The sequence below is a fragment of the Phyllobates terribilis genome, unplaced genomic scaffold (assembly GCF_046119375.1).
Source record: "Phyllobates terribilis strain yellow unplaced genomic scaffold, ASM4611937v1 Scaffold_5__5_contigs__length_657084704, whole genome shotgun sequence".
Taxonomy (NCBI): Eukaryota; Metazoa; Chordata; class Amphibia; order Anura; family Dendrobatidae; genus Phyllobates; species Phyllobates terribilis.
This window is the reverse complement of record NW_027362765.1, coordinates 268,184,205-268,200,014: the sequence shown is the minus strand read 5'-3', so window position 1 is coordinate 268,200,014 and position 15,810 is coordinate 268,184,205. Positions and strand designations below refer to the sequence as shown.

Below are 15,810 nucleotides of genomic sequence, written 5' to 3'. Positions count from 1 at the left end.
GTGAGAACCCTTTCCTTACTTCAACTTCAGCACCTCTGGTAACTCCAATATTAAATCAGAAAGACAGGGTGGAGAGCAGTGTCAGCAGCTTCTCCTTATCTCAGCACCCCTGGTTTAGATCAGAAAGACTGGGTGGACAGCAGTGTGAGCAATCTCTTCTTATTTCAGCACCACTGGTACTTCCATTATTAAAATATCCGGTTGGATATCTTCATCCACATAAAGGGAGGGGACAGAGCTTCCTACTGTACATGCTCACAGGCACCTGCCCTGACATTTTTGGAGATATTTCTCTTAGTATCACAAAACAGTGGCCATTTTAACCCCTTTAAAGCCCATGACGTACTAATACGCGTCTGTGCCCTGGGACTTAAGAGCCTGACCCGTATTAGTAAGTCATGCGATCGCGCGCGCACACAGGCTGTGCGGGCACGATTGCCGCCGGGTGTCAGCTGACTGTCACTGCTGACACCCGGTACTATGTGCAGGGAGCAGTCCCGCACCGTTCCCGGCACATTAACCCCTGCAATGCTGCGATCGAAGTCGATCGCAGCATTGCGGTGGCTAAGGGGAGGTGATCGGTATACTCACCTCCTGTTCCGGCCTCCAGCGCGGTCTGCCGCGGCTTCCCGGGTGTTTCCATGACGACCCGATGTCGTCATGACAACATCCGGGTCACCAGACAGCACGAAGATTTTTTGGTCATGCGCAGTACATGACCAAACTATCTTCTCACTGTGCAGCGCTGACAGCCTGCATAGCACAGGGATGGTGCTCCATCCCTATGCTATGCAGGCGATCAGAATAAAAAAAGTGAAAGTCCCATAGTGGGACAAAGTATAAAAATAAAAAAACTGTCAGAAAGTGAAAAAAAAATTGTAAAAATATAAAAAAATAAATAAATAAATAATCCACCAAAAATAAAAATATAATGTACCCATCAATAAATATTATTCTGAAAAAAAAACAAACAAACAATAAAAGTACACATATTTGGTATCGCTGCGTCCGGAACGACCTGACCTATAAAACTGTCCCACTAGTTAACCCCTTCAGTAAACACGGTAAAAAAATAAATAAAAAACGAAGCAAAAAACGATGCCTTATCACCATACCGCCAAACAAAAAATGGAATAACACGCGATCAAAAAGGCGAATATAAATAAAAATGGTACAGCTGAAAACGTCATCTTGTCCCGCAAAAAACAAGCCGCCATACAGCTCCATCATCTGAAAAATCAAAAAGTTATAACTCTCAGAATAAAGCGATGCAAAAAAATAATTTTTTCTATAAATTAACTTTTATTGTGTAAAAGTGCCAAAACATAGAAAAACGATATAAATGTGGTACCGCTGTAAACGTACTGACCCAAAGAATAAAGCTACCTTATCAATTTTACCACAAGCGGAGTAGAATAAAAATTTTTTAAAAAAAAACAATTCCTGAATTGTTGGTTTTTGTTTATTCTGCCTCCCAAAAGCTGGAATAGAAAGCAATCAAAAAATGTCACGTGCCTGAAAATAGCACCAATAAAAACGTCAACACATCCCGCAAAAAACAAGCCATCACATGACTCTGTCGGCCAAAATATGGAAAAATTATAGCTCTCAAAATATGGCGATGCAAAAACTAGATTTTACAAAATATGTGTCTTTTAGTGTGCGACAGCTGTCAATCATAAAAACCCAATATGATTCTGGTATCTCTGTAGTCACACCGACCCGAAGAATTAGGTCATCTAATCACTTATACCGCACTAGGAACGGCGTAAAAAATAAACGCTAAGGCTGGGGTTGGGGTTAGGGTTGTGCTAACGTTAGGGTTGGGGTTAGGGTTGGGCTAGGGTAGGGTTAGGGTTGGGGTTGGGGTTAGGGTTAGTTTTTTTTTCAAAAGTAAAAAAAAAAAAAAAAAAAGATGACGATATGGCAACTAGTGTTGAACGCAAGTGCTCGCTACTTGAGTTTGCATCGGGTGCTCGGGTAAGCATTGAGTATCGCGGGTGCTCGAGTCTCCGCCCCATGTCCTTCGCGGCCAAAAAAACCTTGCGGGGATTGCCTGCCATGCACGAGCGATCCCCGCATGTTTTTTTGGGGGTGTCTAATAACCGTGAAACATGCGGACGGGGACTCGAGAATTTCACTTGAGCACCCGTGATACATGGTGCATACCTGAGTACCCGATGCAAACTCAAGTAGCGAGCACTTGCGCTCAAGACTAATGACAACTTATTCAATATGGTGACCTAATGTGATCAAATTCTGTGTCGTACCTCTGGGTTCAAAATGTTAACTATACCCCTTGATAAAATTCTTGAGGGGTGTAGTTTCCAAAATGGGGTCACTTGTGGGGGGTTTCCACTATTTAGGCACATCAGGGGCTCTCCAAATGCGACATGGCGTCCGCTCTCGATTCCAGACGATTTTGCGTTCAAAAAGTCACACAGTGCTCCTTCCCTTCTGAACTCTGCCATGCGCCCAAACACTGTATTTTCCCCATATATGGGGTATTGGCGTACTCAGGAGAAATTGCACAAAAGTTTTTGGGGTCCATTTTCTCCTCTTACCATTGTGAAAATAAAAAAATTGGGGCTAAAACATAATTTTCGTGGAAAAAGTTGATTTTTTTATTTTCACGGCTCCATGTTATAAACTTCTGTAAAGGACTTGGGGGTTCAAGGTGCTCACCACACATCTAGATAAGTTCCCTGAGGGGTCTAGTTTCCAAAATGGTGTCACTTGTGGGGGGTTTCCACTGTTTAGGCACATTAGGGGCACATCCGCTAATTATTCAAGCAAATTTTACAATCAAAAAGTCAAATGGCACTCCTTCCCTTCCGAACCCTGCCGCGCGCCCAAACAGTGGTTTTCCCCAACATATGGGGTCTCTGCTAGCTCAGGAGAAATTGCACAAAAAACTGCATAGTGCAATTTCTTCTGTTAGCCTTATGAAAATGCAAAAGTGGGGGCTGAAAAACATTTTTGTGGGAAAAATGTGAAAATGTTATTTTTATGGCTCAATATTATAAACTTCTGTGAAGCACCTGGGGGTTCAGGTGCTCACCACACATCTAGATATACGTTCCTTGAGGGGTCTAGTTTCCAAAATGGTGTCACTTGAGGGGAGTTTCCACTGTTTAGGCACATCAGGGGCTCCCCAAATGCAACATGGTGTCCGCTAATTATTCAAGCAAATTTTACATTTAAAAAGTCAAATGGCGCTCCTTCCCTTCCGAACCCTGCCGTGCGCCCAAACAGTGGTTTTCCCCCACATATGGGGTATTTGCTTACTCAGGAGAAATTGCACAACAAATTTCATGGTGCAATTTCTCCTGTTACCCTTAAGAAAATGCAAAAGTGGGGGCTGAAATACATTTTTGTGGGAAAAATGTGAAAATTTTATTTTTATGGCTCAATGTTATAAACTTCTGCGAAGCACCTGGGGGTTCAAGGTGCTCACCACACATCTAGATAAGTTCCCTGAGGGGTCTAGTTTCCAAAATGGTGTCACTTGTGGGGGGTTTCCACTGTTTAGGCACATCAGGGGCTCCCCAAATGCAACATGGCGTCCGCTAATTATTCAAGCAAATTTTACATTCAAAAAGTCAAATGGCGCTCCTTCCCTTCCGAATCCTGCCATGCGCCCAAACAGTGTTTTTTTCCCCACATATGGGGTATCTGCGTGCCCAGGGAAAATGGCACAACAAATTTTGGGGTCCATTTTTTACTGTTACCCCTGCGAAAAAAAAAAAAAAAGGGGTTTAAAGTAACATTTTTGTGAAAAAAGTTAAATGTTAATTTTTTTCTTCCACATTCCAAAAATTCCTGTGAAGCACCTGAAGGGTTAATAAAGTTCTTGAATGTGGTTTTGAGCACCTTGAGGGGTGCAGTTTTTAGAATGGTGTCACTTTTGGGTATTTTCTGTCATAAAGACCTCTCAAAGTGACTTTAAATATGATGTGGTCCCTAAAAAAATGGTTTTGTAAATTTTGCTGGAAAAATGAGAAATCGCTGGTCAACTTTTAACCCTTATAGCTCTCCAATAAAAAAAAATTTTGATTCCAAAATTGTGCTGATGTAAAGTAGACATGTGGGAAATGTTATTTATTAACTATTTTGTGTGACAGATCTCTCTGATTTAAGGGCATAAAAATTCAAATTTTGAAAATTGCTAAATTTTCGCCAAATTCCCGTTTTTTTCACAAATAAACGCAAGTGATATCGAAGACATTTTACCACAATCATGAAGTACAATATGTCACGAAAAAACAGTCTCGGAATCAGGGGGATCCGTTGAAGTGTTCCAGAGTAATTACCTCATAAAGTGACAGTGGTCAGAATTGTAAAAATTGGCCCGGTCATTAACGTGCAAACCACCTTGGGTTGTAAAGGGGTTAAAGTACTACCGTGATTACCTCCCTTGAAGAATCAAGTATAATTTTCTAATTAAATGCATTTAGGATTTCTTTTTCCATAATGACATTTTCTTTATTTTTTACTATTCTCCAAGAGTCCCTTCAACTTGTCTGTTAACTCAACCTATCCCATAGATATACAGTATAACGTGACATGTTAAAAATAAGAAAAAAAAAATGTACAACCTTCTTGCCACTGTTCTCAAGAAGGTTGCAGATCCCAGAAGTGGAACTTGCACCTGACATTGTATGAGACATTATGACATAGCCTGTAGAATACTGTCGTAACAGGATCTGCTCAATATAAGTATTCTGAAACTGATATAATGCAGAGATAATAAATTTAGCAGCAGTTTTTAAGACATTTTCTTGTACGTTACCAAGCTACAAGAATAAAGACAACATAGATCTGGCAAGGAGACTAATGTTAAGCATTTTATGACTTTGCATTTACACTAGAAGACATACATTGCTAAGTTAATAGCTTTCTAAGGTATACATTGTAATGATGGCTAATATATAACATAAGTACATGTTGAATGAAGTTTAGAAAAACATTTGTTCTGTTCCTTTCAAGGTTCTTACAAAGTTTATCATAAATTATTATATGCCAATTACAACTAGAAGATATGTAAATTGCCTCTTCAGAGAAAAAGAGAACTTGAACTCTATAGCGCCATCTATTGGAAGCAGCAATCCTACAAGTCACAATCGATCCTTTAACGAGTCGTGCAATATGACTTTGAATGAAAGCCAAAGCAGAATCTCAATTTGCAGACACGGTGTTTTGGGCAGTTTGCCCTCATCAGTGAAAAGTATGAGAACTGATTTGGCTAGGTGAGAGGCTCTGGACTGAGGTCTAAGGGGCAACGTTTCTCCTTGTGGAGAGTGACATATCGGCTCTGGCATGCCAAGGTAAGGAGATTTATTCGACGTGCAATGCTCCTCTGGAAAATTTAATATGCAAACTGCCTCTTCAGAGAAAAAGAGGATTTGAACTCTATAGCGACAGCTATTGGAAGCAGCAACCCTACAAGTCACAATCAACCCTTTAACGAGTCATGCAATATGACTTAGGATAATAGCCAAATCAAAAGCCAATCAAACTAGAAGATAATAATTGGTTAGCATTTTATATATTTCTCCACATTATAACATAACAAACATCCTAATGTAGGTATAGCAAACACATCATTATCCTACTTTAAAGCCCCCATAAATCATGTACGGTTTAGCCGATCGTACAGATGGCAGCTATCTTTGCCATCTTTCCTATAGACATCTCTGTTGGCCACTTATCTCAGGGAGAACAAAAGGTTTGGCAGTCTGAAATCTGTCATGCCAGATCCTTATCTCATCTGACAATCATCTTTGTGGCCCCCATACAGATACACAGTAGACTGTCTGCCAAACCCATCGATATCAATGGTTTCGGCCATCCTTTGTCTAATGTGTATGGTGGGTTGATTAGTCTAACTACTGTATAACAAACTCTCAAAAATGCTTGAATCTGCTTAGAATTCTTCTATAAAAAAAATTATATGTTATTCCCAAACCTTCTTGGACATACTGGTCTCCCTCCAGTTCTCTTTTAGATTCACATATTATTTTTGACATTGCAAAAAGTCAGAAGTCATCAATGAATGCCAAGTACTGAGACTTCCACTTAACAGACTTTTTCTTGGTTGCCATTAGGCAACAGAGGGATGAGACAAAGGAGTAGTCAGGTAACGGTCTGAGGTCAAAATACGAGAAAGACAGCGGATCAGAACAAAGGGGTAAAACAGACGGATGGTCAGAACGAGGTCCTAGGTCAGCCAATGGAAGATCATCAAGCAAAACACTAGGCACATAGAAAACCAACCACACTTAGCTGAAGCTACGTCTGGCAGAGGTCTGGGACTAACAGCCCAGCTAAGTAGCTGAGCAATCACCTGGGACAATGAACACCTGGAGAAAGCCAGCGCCTCCCAGTCTCAGATTGGACAGCCGAGCTGTCAATCAAATCTCCGACAGCTCGGCAACCCCCTGCACCAGACTGGACACTGAGGTGTCAATCAAAGTACTGACAACTTCAGAATGCTCCTGTGCCAGATTTGACCACTGAGCTGTCAGTACCTGCATCACAGACACACAGGGGGGTGTAATCGTGACAGTCACAGTCTTTTGTTTTAGCAACTGATTTGGCCTTAATTAATCCTAAGTTTTCTCAAAATGACAGATAACTTCGAACACAATTTCCTATGTGTTCCATTACATACAACATTTTTAGAAACATGATCAATTTTTTTTTTCCTGGGCTGATCATTTAATTTCATTATACAAACTTTGGTGTAGATGAACATCCAGTAAATACTGTACATCCAGTAAATAATTACTGCTACCTTGCAAAATTTCTACTCCATTTCTCTTTCTTTATACACTTGAAGAAATTAATTTAATGTCAACATATTCTTCAGGGACATGCTTGGGTGGCAGCCTCGGGAGATGCAAAGGTACAATCTGGTCTAATGTACCTTAGAGTGTACACTACTTTTTACTGATCCTTCCTGAATCTTCAGACAGACTTGGAGGACGATGCAAAATAGGTTGCAGTCTTCCCCTTTTATGGACGGTTTGGTACAGACCCCATTCCAGTACCATTCATTTACACTCAAAGTCATCATAACCAATCTTTAATGGAGTCTGTCACTAGCTTTTTGCTGACCTATCCGATGGCAACATTAAAGGGGTATTACCATCTCCAAGATCCAATCCCAATATGTAGTAGGCATATCCATGGTTATGACCACTCATATAGTTACAGTTAGTTGCTAGTGGTCATAACCATGGATATCTAAGCTACTGCTGTGCCCTGGACATGGGGTAAGCAACATAGTGAATCAGAAGAACTATACTACATTTGCTAATATTATTATTATGATTCACTATGTTGCTTACCCCATGTGCAGGGGACAAGAGTAGCTTAGGTATCCATGATTATGACCACTAATAACTGTCACTATAGAGTGGTCCTAACCATTGACACCTAAGCTACTGCAGTACTCTGCACATGGGGTTAGCAACATAGCTGATCAGAAAAACTATGCTACATTTTTAATTGGAGGTATTCACTAATATTATTATTACACCTACTACATATTGGGATAGGATCTTGGAGAGGAGAATACCTATTAAGTAACAATAGAAACCATGATTCCTTTGCTTTTCTTTTTTAAATTTTTCCATTTTTCTAAAATTATTGGTTATCTTTTGCAGTCTTGAGGTCTTTTTGTTCATGAGCTGTCACTTACCCCATCTAACTCCAATGATTGCCAGCTTTGTCCCTATCATATGTATAGGGAGATAGCTGTCAATCAGGGCAGGTGGGCTGGGGAATCAGCAGTGAGTGTACTTAATGGAGAGGTAATATTTCTTCTAAGATACTTTTCATTTTATGCAGACTGTCACTGTGGTACTGGAACAGTAATTATATAAGGGGGAACAATTGACACATACATTATGTGGTAATCAAGCTCTGAGGCTAAAAATAAAAAAGTTATGGTTCTGAAGCATTTCTATTTGCTGCTTGTTGTCAGTAAACTAGGAGAATTCTTGAAGATATGCAGGTATATGCTAGTCTTGTCCATAGGCTGTGTCTGGTATTGCAGCATAGGTATATCCACATCAATTGGGAGCAATTGCAATACAATTGGACAAGAATAGTGTTTTTCCGGGGTAAAAAATACTTTTTTTCTAATCCTAAATAACCCCTTAATATTTGGGCACATTTTAAAACTAAGAAAGTCTAAGCAATAAACAGAAAATAGAGCTTGAAAGACTCAGTCTCAAAGCAGAATTTATGAGCTACTAGGTCTTCGTTTATTGTTTTCATAGACTTACTCCTCTGGACTTAGCGGACTTGTGCCCAATTTAGGTATGTGCCCACGATCCGGAGCCACTGTGGCCCCGACGCTACAGAACAGTCGCGCAGCTTCTGCCCTCATTATGCAAATGAGCGGCCTCAATTTTTTTTTTCACACACAGACTTTCTTCATTGATGTTAATCTATGGGGAAAGTCCACATGCGGACCTGCATGAGAAATTGACATGCTGCGGGTCTGAAAGACGTGCGACATATCCGTGTCTGAGGGTGAGCCGCAGGTGCACAGAGACGCATAGTGGATATGGGATATCTAGAAATCTCATCCACTATGCTGTAACAGCTGGCCGCTGCAGGTTTGACACTGCATAAACACACAGTGTCAAACCCCCAGTGGCTCCTGATTGTGGGCACATACCCTTAAAAGGCCAGTAATTGGCTTCATCGGTCACATGCTGTAGATGTAGACTGGACAACTCCTTTCAGCCTTCATCTTTTGCTCTTCCACGTTCTATTGATTTTGTTGGAACTAGGAAGAAGCAAAGATGGTGCAGGAACACAAGGATAATTAAAGGATTATTATGTGAGATGTATACAGAGCTGTATACACAAGTTGCTGTAAAGGGGCTAAGGCACTACACAAAGTGTTGCTGCGCCTTCATTCTTCTGACTGGTAGGGAGCTGCCATCGCTGACAAATTGATGGATGATTTGCTTCAGAATAACTATTATGCAACTATATAATGTTCTCATGGATTAATTAGGTTCTTCCCCATTTTATTTTTACGTTTTGTACTAGTTTTAATGCTTGGTCACATGTTGAAATGGGGACCTCTGTTTGGAACATCGCTAAAATCAAAGTGCAAGTTATTCCCGATTGCCCCAGCTTTTTGCGTCATACAAACTGGACACCAGCAAACCTTGAACATGATTCTTCACAATGTGAGGGGCACTTCTGCTGCATGTCCCAGTGGCATTATTGTGTGTCATTAAGATTTAGGTTTTGTAATATAGCTCTGTTCACCTGACAACTTATAATAAGACTTCCATGGACAAGCTTTGCACAAGTCACTCCGTTTAGAAGATCCCAGGAGAGCTTTTGCCTTCACCTTTTAATACCTTTACAGGGATCTTGAGTTATGCAGTGTCAACTGGGTTACATCCACAGAGGGGCTGGTGGCCAAAGAAATAAGATGGCAAAGAGGATTGTCATCAAGTTGGGTCGTTATCAGGAAGTCAAAGTCAGTGACAGAATCGTGAGTCAGTCAGTTAAAAGAAAAACAAGCCAAAATCAGGAACTAAATATCAGGAGATACATTATACAAGTGTGACACCCCAGGGGTCTGGTTGCCACAGTAATAGAGATATTATGTCTGAGAGCAGGTGGGAGGTCTCTTGGTCAGGAATCCTATGCATGCCACACCTCCTGCCCAGTCCTGGGAGGGGAAGAACTTCCCCTATATAAAGCTGGGGCTGAGGCAGGGTTAGTGAGAAGAGTAGAGAGAAGAAGAGGAGCAGCATAGGAAAGAAAGATCAGGAGCTCTGTGGGAGCAGTGCTAAAAGGAATCAGGGGCTGGCAGCTGAAGAGCTCGCCCTGATTGAAGAGTTACCACCGGACCCGGAGTCCGAGGCTGTGGGGATTAACCCAGACCCAGCAGCAGAAACCGCCCGGCAGGGGATTTCAGGTCCTCTGGCCAAGAAACCCGAAGGCACGGTCACACGCGTGGGACCAGCACCGCCGTCGTGGAGCGGAAGCCACTAGAAGGCCCCGAGTCACCGGCCATACGGGTGAGCACCACACGGTACACTCAGGGACGTGGGCTACCTTTACCCGCCTCTAGCAAGGAAGCCAGAAGAGTACAATTAGTTGGGGAGGCCTACAACTCCGCCTGGCCAAGGGGGATCCCATCTGCTCAAGGACTGACCAGGCCCCGACCGCTAGCCAGTACTCCGGGAGGGTCTATCTTTGTCACCAGTAAAGACCCTGAACTACACCGCATCGTCTCTGAGTGGTTCCTACTACCCCCATCATCCACGTCGGCTGCCCTGAGGCCATACCCCTCCCGTTGGGGGTTATACCATCCACGCTGCACCATCCTTCCACCGGCCTCAGTGGTCTGCCCTGCAGCGGCAGCTCCATAGCTGCATTCAACGGGTGGCGTAGTCGTCCTACACCTACTGCTAATATACTGCCACTCAGCTTGACTCCCTGGGCATGGACCGGGTCACCGCCACGAGACTACTACCCCTATCAGATCCGGCTCCGGGTAGGCTCCCGCGTGCGCAACGCTACTCAGCACAGGCCCAGGGGCGCGTCAGCTTTTGGCGTAGTCGGCAGGATACCGTGCCCGCAACCACCGGGTACTGCGTGCCTGAAAAAGAGACTTTTAAACTAACCTGTGGTGAAGATTCCCGCCATCCGGCGCCATCTTCAGCCTTCTTCCCGCCATCCGTGAAGTTTTCCTGCCATCCGGCGCCATTTTCAGCCTTCTTCCCGCCTTCCGTGGAGTTTTCCCGCCGTTGGACGCCATCTTGAAGACGCCGCGCGGGAAGAAGAGGGGCGTGGACTCCAAAAGCGCGCGAGAACTGAAGCCCCGCCTCACGTCCAGACGTCGCGTAAGGTCCTGGAAGGAGCCCAGCAGACGCTGACGTCACAGGAGCGCGACGGAAGGTCCTCAACCCTGACGATCCACTGTGGAGCCGCGGCCTACGGAAGAGGATCATCGCAAGGTAGGCCACGGTCCACTAGGGGGGAGGAAGATGTCGGATACGGAGGAGAGCTTCACTGCCTCAACCCCCGCCAGCGCCAGCGCTGCTGCAGTCATGCCTTTTACCATGCCCTATATCCCGGGAGCAGCCTGGCTACCCCAATACTCAGGGGAGTCACATACCCTGAATGACTTTAGAGAAAAGCTGGATAGCCTCTTCCAGGTGTACCCCCTCACAGAAGAGCAAAAAGTGAGCATCCTGGTGGCCCAACTAACCGGGGCAGCCCAAAGGGAGGTAAAGTCCTGGCCACCTGGGAGGAGGACTGTCGTGGGGATACTAACCCGGCTGAGGGACACCTTTGATACCTGCACCTCAGCCGAGATTAAGCTTAAATTCTATGGGTGCAAGCAGCGAGCACATGAGAGTATAAGGGACTATGCACTAAACCTACAAGAGGCCCTGAGAGTCATTAAGCAGACCGACCCCGACAGTGTGGGAAACGAGGACAGGCTGTTGACCGAACAATTTATAGAGGGACTATATTGCAATGTCCACCGAACCCAGTTGCGGGCCATAGCCTTACAGGATCCTCATCTGGACTTTGCACAGTTCAAGGACAGAGCCATCCGGGTGCTCCGAGAACCGGCACCGGGTGGCGTTGTGACCCACAGGCGCCCAGCTATCACTTACCACCAGGAGGCGGCGCCCTTGTCGGCAGGGCCTGTGGGGGCTGATGCGCAGGCTTTGAACAATGACCCGGCTCCAGACCTGCACCATCAGGTCCAAGAGCTAGCTAAAAGCGTTGCTGCGCTAACCCGAACTGTGCAGTCTTTACAGGTTTCCACTCCAGGGAAGATCCAGCTGGCATCCGGACCGGAGGACGTCCCGTGGCGTCGACCAAGGAGGACCCCACCGGCCAGAGGAAGACCCAGCGACCGATACAACGAGGACGGACAACCCATCTGCCGCCGCTGCAATCAACCCGGACATATGGCAAGGTACTGTCCTTTAAACTGGCACAACCTGGGGTAGAGGGCCAACCCCCAGGAAAAAGATCACCAGGCCCATCGAGCTGGCGTGACAAATATGTGGGAGGACGTCCAGTCTTGCCTGTGGTACTGGATGGCATTCCTATGAGTGCCCTACTGGACACCGGGTCACAGGTCACCACCATCCCGTACGTGCTCTTCAAGCAGTACTGGAATGACTCGGATATAACCCGCTATCCAGACGACGACTTGAGTATCATCGCCAGTAATGGTCAGCCCGTGCCACAGATCGGATTTAAAGAAATGACCATTAAAATCGGTAGAGTCGAACTGGCAGCACAGGGACTGATCATTGTAGACATTGACAAGCGCGAGAGTCACCCAAAGATAACTCTAGGAACTAATGTGATTGAAAATTGTCTTGCAGAGGTGATTTTCATTTTACAGCAGGTTGCCAAGAACGCCAGCTCCGGCCAGCAGCGAGTGCTCCAGAAAGAGATCCGGGCACTGATGCGACGGCAACAAGTGGAACTCTCCGGCGGTGAGATTGGTAGCGTAAGAATGTGTGACCCTTTCCCTATTGCCATACCCCCGAAAAGTGAAATGATGATTTGGTGCCGGGCAGCTATTGGTCTGAGAGGTAGAGATTACCAGGCCATGGTAGAACCAGTCTACTCAGACAGTAGGCCCACCATTTTGACAGCACGGGGGGTAGTTGATGTACGCCATGGGAGGGTACCCGTTCGCATAATAAATATTGGGAAAAGGGAAGTATACCTGCCCCGGTATGCTACGCTAGCCAAATTATATACTATCAACCAAAATTCTATACAGTTTGTGGAACCCTTGCCTCCATCTCACCCGGAGGAAGGTAACGGCTCTACGAAAATAATGAAGGATTGGTGTCAGCAACTACATTTGGGTACTGACTCCACTCCCTCCCACCAGAAACAGGGAGTCTACCGGGTGGTTCAAGAGTACGAGAGAGTGTTTAGTAAACACCCGTTAGACTTCGGGCGAGTCAAGGGGGTAGAACACCACATCCCCACGGGAGACCATCCTCCCATAAAAGAGAGGTATCAGCCCGTACCCCCTGCACACTACCAACACGCCAAGGGGATGCTTAGAGACATGAAGGAGGCTGGGGTAATCAGGGATAGCTGTAGCCCCTGGGCAGCTCCACTAGTCTTGGTTAAAAAGAAAGACAACACCATGAAAATGTGTGTAGATTACCGGAAAATCAACCGTATCACACACAAAGATGCGTACCCCTTACCAAGGATAGAGGAGTCTTTGGCTGCTTTAAAATCTGCTAACTTCTTCTCCACCTTGGATCTCACTAGCGGGTACTGGCAGGTTCCTGTAGCAGAGGCGGACCGGGAGAAGACCGCATTCACCACCCCGATGGGACTTAGCGAGTTTACCTGCATGCCGTTTGGACTCTGCAACGCACCAGGAACCTTCCAGCGACTGATGGAGTGCTGTCTGGGACACCGGAACTTTGAGACGGTCCTGTTATACCTGGACGATATCATCGTCTACTCCAAGACCTACGAGGACCACCTGAAGCACCTGGCGGAAGTGTTTGAAGCTCTGGCAAGTTACGGCCTAAAGGTGAAACCTTCCAAGTGTCACCTTCTGAAGCCAAAGGTGCAGTACCTGGGACACGTGGTGAGTGCTGACGGAGTGGCTCCCGACCCTGATAAGATCACCGCAATTAAGGAATGGCCAAGCCCCTCCAGCGTAAAGGAAGTGAGGCAGTTCCTCGGGTTGGTAGGCTACTACCGAAGGTTCATACCCAGTTTACCCTTGACAGCTCCTATACCCTGTAGCTCAGGACCAATCAACCAGCTCCGTAGGTCCACTAGGGTCACTAGAGGCCAGCTGCCCATACGGTGGAGGATCTAAAATGTTCAAGCTATTTTATTAATGTTTACCTGTCTATTGTTACTTGTGTATAATTATGTGTTTCTAGTTATTTATAGGAGTCTTTGGTGGATTAACCGGGAATCCTTTGTGTATATAGTTGGAGCGTATCCCAGGACGGACTGAAAGACTGTTAAGGACTCGGGGCAGGACAGACCCCTACCCGGTTACGTCTCCCTGTGTTGGTGAAATAGACACCCTTGTTTTCTTGAAAAACTGCACCCGGTTGCGGACACGCCGTTACCATTCTAATGTTTTTCTTTATTGCGTTGTTTCTGTTTGTAATTTGTTATGTTACAAAAGTATGTTTAGTCCCGGAGTACTAAATTTTACTAGGGGGGAATGTGACACCCCAGGGGTCTGGTTGCCACAGTAATAGAGATATTATGTCTGAGAGCAGGTGGGAGGTCTCTTGGTCAGGAATCCTATGCATGCCACACCTCCTGCCCAGTCCTGGGAGGGGAAGAACTTCCCCTATATAAAGCTGGGGCTGAGGCAGGGTTAGTGAGAAGAGTAGAGAGAAGAGGAGCAGCATAGGAAAGAAAGATCAGGAGCTCTGTGGGAGCAGTGCTAAAAGGAATCAGGGGCTGGCAGCTGAAGAGCTCGCCCTGATTGAAGAGTTACCACCGGACCCGGAGTCCGAGGCTGTGGGGATTAACCCAGACCCAGCAGCAGAAACCGCCCGGCAGGGGATTTCAGGTCCTCTGGCCAAGAAACCCGAAGGCACGGTCACACGCGTGGGACCAGCACCGCCGTCGTGGAGCGGAAGCCACTAGAAGGCCCCGAGTCACCGGCCATACGGGTGAGCACCACACGGTACACTCAGGGACGTGGGCTACCTTTACCCGCCTCTAGCAAGGAAGCCAGAAGAGTACAATTAGTTGGGGAGGCCTACAACTCCGCCTGGCCAAGGGGGATCCCATCTGCTCAAGGACTGACCAGGCCCCGACCGCTAGCCAGTACTCCGGGAGGGTCTATCTTTGTCACCAGTAAAGACCCTGAACTACACCGCATCGTCTCTGAGTGGTTCCTACTACCCCCATCATCCACGTCGGCTGCCCTGAGGCCATACCCCTCCCGTTGGGGGTTATACCATCCACGCTGCACCATCCTTCCACCGGCCTCAGCGGTCTGCCCTGCAGCGGCAGCTCCATAGCTGCATTCAACGGGTGGCGTAGTCGTCCTACATCTACTGCTAATATACTGCCACTCAGCTTGACTCCCTGGGCACGGACCGGGTCACCGCCACGAGACTACTACCCCTATCAGATCCGGCTCCGGGTAGGCTCCCGCGTGCGCAACGCTACTCAGCACAGGCCCAGGGGCGCGTCACAAGGACTAAACAAAGCAACAGATCTGGGTAGTAACAAACGATACCTGGCAACTAGAAGTAGCTGTTTGGGGTTTAAAAAAGGAGTAGCTCCACTCATGGCTCACAGGAAAGAGCTGATTACAACTGATACAACAGATATTCAACACTCTTAGGTGGCAGAGGTTGTTGGAGAGTATTGAGACATGGACATAACAGATTTAGGGCTGAGACTGATTTAAAACTTGATAACTGCTGCACAACAATTTAGAATATGTTGTAGAATATGTAGCTGTCACGATTCCACCACTCACGGTGTCCTATGGACGAGCTTGATGACAGATCTGCTGCCCTACGGGATCAAGGGCTTGCTGAGCTGTCAGGATAGTGAGTGACAGCTCTACCACCCAATCTGAGGCAGAGGTGTGAGTATTGTGATTGACAGCTCAGCCGTCCTATCTAGCTGGGTCTGTGGGATCTCCTCCAGGTGTTATCCATTCTGGGTGATTACAGGGCTATTTAGCACTCTGGGAATTGTCAGACCATTACCAATTGTAGCTTTGCTCAAGTGGTGTGTGTGTTTGCTCTGAGTTGTATTCTGATC

The 15,810-nt window shown here is 45.9% G+C and overlaps 1 protein-coding gene across 3 annotated transcripts in view; it reads right to left on the bottom strand.

Annotated features, from left to right (window-relative positions):
* Nucleotides 1–15,810, bottom strand: part of TMEM100 (transmembrane protein 100) — a 70,699-nt gene that overhangs the window by 26,831 nt on the left and 28,058 nt on the right. The gene's annotated exons all lie outside the window — the stretch shown is intronic.